This window comes from Dipteris shenzhenensis, chromosome 26 (genome assembly GCF_047967505.1).
Source record: "Dipteris shenzhenensis isolate YYH24624 ecotype China chromosome 26, Dip_SZ_1.0, whole genome shotgun sequence".
Taxonomy (NCBI): domain Eukaryota; kingdom Viridiplantae; phylum Streptophyta; class Polypodiopsida; order Gleicheniales; family Dipteridaceae; genus Dipteris; species Dipteris shenzhenensis.
The window spans coordinates 12244994-12252805 of NC_141621.1; positions in this window are offsets into that span (position 1 = coordinate 12244994).

Consider the following 7812-nt stretch of genomic DNA (forward strand, 5'->3'; position numbering starts at 1 on the left):
ATCACTTGCCACCTCCTTCCCTCCCACTACCATAGTCCACGCTCCATTTATCGCCACAAACATGGCTCTTTTCTTTGTTGCAACGGTCTCTTTCGTTCTATCACAGTGATTTCTGTTCCTACAGTAATGACTTTCTTCCTATGTACTTTGAACAATTATTATACCAGTAGTTGCAAAGTCTATATTCATCATTAATTAATTTAAGGGGGAAATCCAATGTGCATAAACGAGGCTTTTAATCCGATGGAAGGTACAAGGAAATCTTTGTACCTATTTCTTAGTTTCTCGTAGTATGAAATGTCCTTCCCTACAAGTCTTTGATTTTCATTTTCATGTTTAATGCAGGACTAGCTCCTCCAATGAGAGATGCAAGACAAGCTCTTGTGCAACATGGTATGGTTTCTTCTTCAGGCACATGCTTGATAAAGACTTCTCTTCCAAAACCATCATTGATTGCAAGTTTGCCTTTGGTTTTGGCTCCAAGGAAGGAAGTTGGTATCCGAAAGAATACAAAGCAGACACCGAAAATTGCATCCCATGCTGCTGCAAAGCAAGTGTGCGCTGAAGGTAAAATTTCACATTTTGTTGGCTTATTTGTCTATGGCTCTTCTAGTGCAAAGAGCTTTACAGTTGATATTTGTCGTTCAGTTCGACAAGTGATATGCGACAAAGGTTGTGACATTAAATTGAAGTACCAACTAATTATAAATGTTAGCCATTACAAAAAAATTAGACTAAAAAAGTGGCCCTTTAGAGAACTACTAAAATATTAGAGACTTGGATAAGGGAATATGGTATCCATGAAGGAGATTATGCCATGTGGACTTCTCTGACAGACTCCCCAAATCTAGGAAAAATTTTAGTTTTTTTTCAAAATATCCCAAAAAACGTCATTGGTGCTTCACAATAAAAAATTATATTTGGCAGGCTTGCCCTGACCATGTCAAGTCTCCTTGTTTTTCTCCCATGGCAAACTATCCCCTAGCTAGAACTATGCTCACGTTTTTCATTTGGTTCAACCATTTGGCCCAAACTTTGACTTTCTAACCAACTCTCTCCCTATTCTCTCTCTTTCAAAACGTTTCAAACATTCATTCCCACCACTTTCTAGCAGCTGGTTTCAAAATATTTTCATTCCACTCTTGATTAGTCATTCTCTTTCCTCTTTGCTCACCTTTTTCTTCGACATTCGAAAATCTCTCAGAGAAACTTCTGCCCAAGCTCTGTTCATCCCTCTTCTCTTCCATTCATTCTCTACTTATTTCACTCTCTTAGAAACCAAAGTTGCGACCTACATCTGCTTAGAAGGAGTGAGAAAAATGGGTGTTCTCTCATTTTTTGTTCTTTCCCTAACCTTTTTGGAGTATAGAGAGTCAACTCCTAAAGTTGTGACCTAAATCTGCTTGGAAGGAGTGAGAAAAATGGGTGTTCTATCATTTTCGGCTCTTTCTCTACCTTTTTGGAGTATAGAGAGTCAACTTCAGAAGAAGGAACACATACTTTGTAGGTAATAAAGTGATTTTGTCTTGAAATTTTTGTTTATATTAAGTAGATACGTTTTTGTATCACACTTTGTCTATATGTTTGTTATAAAAGACAAGGAAGAGGGAGAGATCGAGGTAGATGATATTCAAAACTAAAAGACGATTTTTGACATTTTTTTCTTCACTGGTATAGGAGGGATAGATAGAGAAAGGGAAAAAGAGAGAGAGAGAGAGAGAGAGAGAGATTATATTTGAAGCTGCTATGTTTTTTTATCTGTTTGAGGGGATGAGTGAGGGAGAGAGACAAAAAATAGTCGTTTGTTTCTTTGCTAGTATAGGAGGGGTAGATAGAGGAAGGGAAAAGAGAGAGAGAGATTATATTTCGAACTGTTATGTTTTCTTCCATTGAGGGGATGATTCAGGGACAGAGACAGAGATTGTATTTCAAATTGTAAGGTTTTAGAAGTATTTGAGAAAGAAGGAAGAAAAAGAGATCCTAATCAAAGAGTTTTGGGAGGGAGAGAGAGAGAGAGAGAGGGATGATATTGACAATGTTTTCTTTGTTTGTGGAGAAACAGAGTAGGAAGAGAGCATATCTTAAACTAAGTATTTCAAAATAATTTGATGTTTGTTTGTGTGAGGGGTACCTTGGAAGACAGACTAAGAGAGAGAAGTATTCTATGTTTTTTGAAATAATTTTTTGTTTGTTTTTGTGAAAGGTTTAGTTAAAGGAGAGAGGAAAGGAGAGAGAGAGAGAGAGACTTGCAAAGAAAGAGAAAGAGAGGGATAGAGAAAGAGAGAAGAGAAGACATAAATTTTGAGGGTCTATGGAAGTAGAAAGAGGTACAAAGAGCTAATTTTAATCATATGGTACAGGGGCAGAAACTATGGAAGTAGAAAATGATAGATATAGAAGTAGTTTACAATTTGTTGTATTGAAAAATGTTAAGGATGAGCATGGGGAATGAATTCCTCAGCTCTATTGGATCACAATGCAACCCACTAATCGTGGGTGCTACAAAGTGGGTCGAAAGGATGCAATGGACATCTCCAAACATTGGAAGGGAAGGATCTTAGATTTTGAAATTTCTCCTAGCAGTAACATAGTAACGCAGTTATATCTTCAGCATGTCTTTACCCATGCAAACATATACGTGCATCCGAATGCAGGACTTCCATATCGTAGGCTCAATTGTATTAGAGTATTTGCATTTATTTGGGGACTTTGACATAACTGTCTTATGCCTTGTATTTGTTTTACAGATTTATATCCATCTACTTACAAAGAGTGGGAGCTTGCAGCATGCGTAACTGGGGTGTTGCATGCCTTCCATGTTGAAATCGGGAGTCTCTAGTATGAAGGTCGCACACCATCAGAATTAGAAAAGGACGGGAACTTCTATGACCCAATGTTCATTGTGCCAGATGAAGAAGGACAATATAATAGATTAGAATCTCTTTCCTTGCCTTCTTTTGATAGTCCAGAATGGCCTCTCCCAAGCATGGACATAATTGAATCATATAGAATAGAATGTTTAATGATGTAAGAAATGCTATGAAGCCAACTACTGATGGAAGAAATGTTAGGTTGAGTTGGTTTCTTCCATTTTCATGCTTTGTTGATTTCTTTGCAAGCTGTAGGTAATTAAGGAAAACAAAGATTACTTATACTTGCAAGAGCTTAGAATTGGACTGGTGTGAGGACACAATGGAAGCTGAGAGGGAGAGAGGGAGCCTGAGAGGGAGAGAGGAAGACACAAGTTTTTGGTGGGTGCAGAACACCCTAATCTTCTATTTCATCCATATATATGTATGTTTGAGTATTATACATAACCGGGGTTAAGGTACAGTGGTTTTTAATCCCCACAACCTCCCAGTTAAAGGTCAATGTGCCTTTAAGGGAGAACAACCAATAAGCATACTATCCAATGCCCATCAATACACGACAATACTCAAACCGCTGACTAGGTAGACTCTTTGTCAGCATATCTACAGGGTTATCATCTGTATGAATCTTGACAAGCTCTATGTGCTTGTCCTCAAGTACCTCCTTGATAAAATGGTATCTAACCTCAATGTGTTTGGTCTTTGCATGAAAGATAGGATTCCGTGCTAGTTGAATAGCACTCATGGAATCACTATGCAATGTTGGTACACCTGTATGAATCCTCAAATCTCTCACTAGCCGATCAAGCCATATAGCCTCCTTGCAACCCTCTATGGTTGCAACATACTCGGCCTCTGTGGTAGACAAAGTAATGCACTTCTGTGCACGAGACATCCATGACATTGCACCACTTGCAAAGGTGAACACAACCAGAAGTGGATCTCCTGCTATTCACATGCCCTGCATAATCGGAATTTGTGTACCCAAATACACAAATCTCTCCTTTGCCAAAGCAGATACACACCTCCTTGGTACCCTTCATGTACCTCATGATGCACTAAATTACCTCCCAATGCCTCTTTCCGGCAGTGGGAGTTGTTAGCCATATACTGGCTAACAACTCCTACTGCAAATGCAATGTCCAGTTTAGTAGCTATCATAGCATACATAAGACTCCCAACCGCTGATGCATACGGAACCTTGGCCATCATGGCCCTCTTCTCATCTGATTTGGAACTATCTACCTGACTTAGTTTCACATATGGAGGCAATGGAGTACTTATTGCCTTCCCCCCCTCCATATTGAAACGCTGCAACACTTTTGAACATACTCCTTCTGTGAAAACCAAAGGAGTTTCCTACTTCGGTCATGCGTGATGCCCATACCAAGAATATGACTTGTAGGTCCCAAATCTTTCATGTCAAAGGCCTCATGCAACTTAGCCTTTAATGCATCAAGCTCATAAGTGTTCTTACTAGCTAATAACATATCATTAACATAAAGTGCCAGGAGTATCAAGCTATTATCTATGAAAGCCAAAGGAGTTTCCTACTTCGGTTATGCATGATGCCCATACCAAGAATATGACCTGTAAGTCCCAAATCTTTCATGTCAAATGCCTCATGCAACTTGGCCTTCAATGCATCAAGCTCATAAGTGTTCTTGCTAGCCAATAACATATCATCTACATAAAGTGCCAGGAGTATCAAGCTATTATTCTGAGTCCTTTTAGTGTAGAGGCAGTGATCAATCTCACTTCTTCTAAAACCTTGGGACTAAATGAAAGCATCAAACTTGTGATACCATTCTCTAGGCGCTTGCTTAAGGCCATAGAGACTCTTTTTCAGCTTGCAAACCAAATGCTCTTTGTCCTTTTCTTCAAAGCCTTCTGGCTGTATCATGTAAATTTCCTCATGCAAATCCTCATGCAAGAAAGCTGTCTTGACATCCATCTGCATAAGCTCCATATCCTCTATTGTTTGCCACAAGTCCAAGTACACATCTAAGTCTATCCCTCTGTCTGCTCCTTGCTCCATGTCTAGCCTCTGGAATGGCAGTTTCTCCCTTCGACGGGGATCATTGGGGGGAGAGGGGGGGATGCTATCACTCTCTGTCTCTCAGTCTGGAGGTGGGTCTTGCTGTGCCAATCTCCGTGGTGCCTTGATCTTGGACATGGCCATGGGGGGGATGGAGACAGTGTGTGAGAGAAAGGGTGAGGGTGCAAGAGATAGGGTGGAAATGTCAAGGGCAAGTGGGAGGTGGTGTGGAAGTGGAGAGCTCTTTAAATAATAAAATGAAAATGAGAGCCCATTCTTTTATATAGGGCCCAAAACCCTAATTTTTAAAGATACTTGTTTTAATAAAAACTCTAAAAAAGTAAAATTGGTGCAACCTTGAGCTAAATACTTATAATTAACATCCAATAACTCAACATTTCTCATTTGTACTGCAACTCATGGCCATTATACGTTGGCTTTACTACAAATCACATTACTAAAATTACAAAGAAATTCTAAAACTTATGCATGGGCATCCACATTGGAATAGTCTATACAATCATTTTCATCTTTCTCCACCCATATACGCCCTTGTCTATGATGGGTTGCACACCACCTTACATGATTATGTCTTGTGCATTTGATGAGTTGTATATTCTTCTTCGATGATGTTCCGCATTAACATCTTGCATTGCATGGGACACTAAGGACTCTTTGAATACTAGAGTTATAGCTGCTCTTATTTCGATACGCATGTACCACCATTGAATCGATTGAACCATTGGGCTTGACTTAGTTCTACCACCCCCGTGTTGGGTCTCCCTATTATATGCACAATGTGCTTGCTAATGTGATCTTTCCATGCCCTGAGTGGACCAACCACACTCCGATGCTTCCATAATTCCATGCCATGTATGATGCATGAGCATATAAAATGTGCTCCCAAATAGAAAAACAGATTAGTAAATATAGGACCATTCAATATGCACATCTCAATGTCCAAGTTAGAGATTACTATGTACTGTGTGAAATGATTCTTTTCCCAAGCTATCTCCATATTTTGGCTAAAGTCATTCACAACATTGATGAAACATTGTGCATCATCATCTTCGAATCTTTTCTTTTGTAGTAAAGGTACCAAACTATCAAGAGCTAGCCACACTCGTGCCTTTTCCAATCCTTTTTGTCCCTTCCCTCCTTGTTCACAATAGGCACTATGTAACTTTCTCCATACATCAAACTCATTAGCACGTTTGAGCTTGTCATTCTTCTTCTTTGCAGCAGAAAGGAATTTTAAAGCCTTGACACCACCAAAGCTTGTCTTACAAGGAACATTGCCTGTTTTTTCATATATTTTCTCATCTTTTGTAATCTTTACTTGCCCAGAGTGTAGTCCCATATCTAAAAGAACCTTTTCAATTCTTGCAATCACTCTCACTCTCTTGTTGGGGCTTCAAGTTATATGCATCAATGATGTACAAATGCACCAACTTGGGCTTCAAGTTATATGCATCAATGATGTACAGATGCATCAACTTTTCAATTATTCTCACAATAGCATGAAGCACACAAATGTGTAATTGCTCAAGAGGAATTTCAAGAATTGGGCTCCATGATGGATCTTTCCCTGGAGCATTCCTATCTGGTGCCTTAGTTTGATCTATCTCTACATGTTTAGAGGCCCATTGCTTTTGATTATTTTTACCACCCTTTGCAAGTACTCTCGTTTGCATGCACAATGGACAAGGATGGCTTGTATTTGCCCCATGTGCCACATTAAACATACATTTAATAGTCGAGGTCAACATCTAGATGTCATTCTACACGGTAGGATCCATAGCCCTCAACTTCAAGTAGCTCACCATTGTTATGACCTTAGATCACACTTGGGATATCGGTTTGGTCAAAAAACCACTTCAAAATTGAATGTGACTCTTTCGGCACCTACAAAAAAAACTCACATGTTATTTCAAAATATTAAGTCTTTTTACATTATTGCATTAAAATTCAAATTTCCATCATATCTCTCAAAGGCAGCCAACCATCAAATTTCTTACTCTGATTACACATTGAACTATCTTGCATCATCAAGCTTAACTTCAAAGTCCAGTATTCTATTCATCATTGTCAAATTAGCTCTTTCTAATTTTTTACTTTTGACTACCTCACTTTCATCAAGCTTTAGTACAATCTTTAGAGTACCATTGCATTCCTCCATAGGTATATCATAAAACTTCACCATGGCTTGCAAAACTCTTCGAACATCCATCACAAAGTTATTGTCGACTGTCAATTCCAATTCTTTAGACTCTCTAGCCTTTGTTTTCAAAGTTAGTGTACTCTACATACATGCTCGGGCTCACCGACTAAATCAAGTATACCCAATTTGAGTGCCTGCCTAGCTTTATCAACATCAATTGGTTTAGAAAGAGGGGCTTCAACTTTTGCTCCCACAAAAGACATGTTGTTTTTAAGCTCTTAAATATGAGCCGATATGCCCTTGTACTTATCCCTATAGTATCACAAACTCCCTGTGCACTAGTTGCATTCCCATTGCATTGAAACACTCCACAAGTTTGTTCATTGACTCAAATGTTATCTTTGATTTTTGACTTTTGAATTTTGGATGTTGCATAATAGACTCTAACATTTTTTTCATAAACACTTCACCCATAGCACCATAGTGTTCATCATGGATAGACATGAATTCTGAAACACTCCTACAAGCTCTCACTCGACGCTTCTAGTGACTACTTTTCTTGGCATTCATTGGATGCAATTTCCTCTTACGTAGTCTTGGACCCATTGGAGTATCCTTCATGAATGATAATGGTAGTTAGGCGAGGAGATGTAGAAGAACAGAGGGAAATGGAAGCACCCCACCAACCCAAGCTTTGGACCAACACGGGAGGTGGAAGATAGCCAATTGCCAAGACGAAGGGA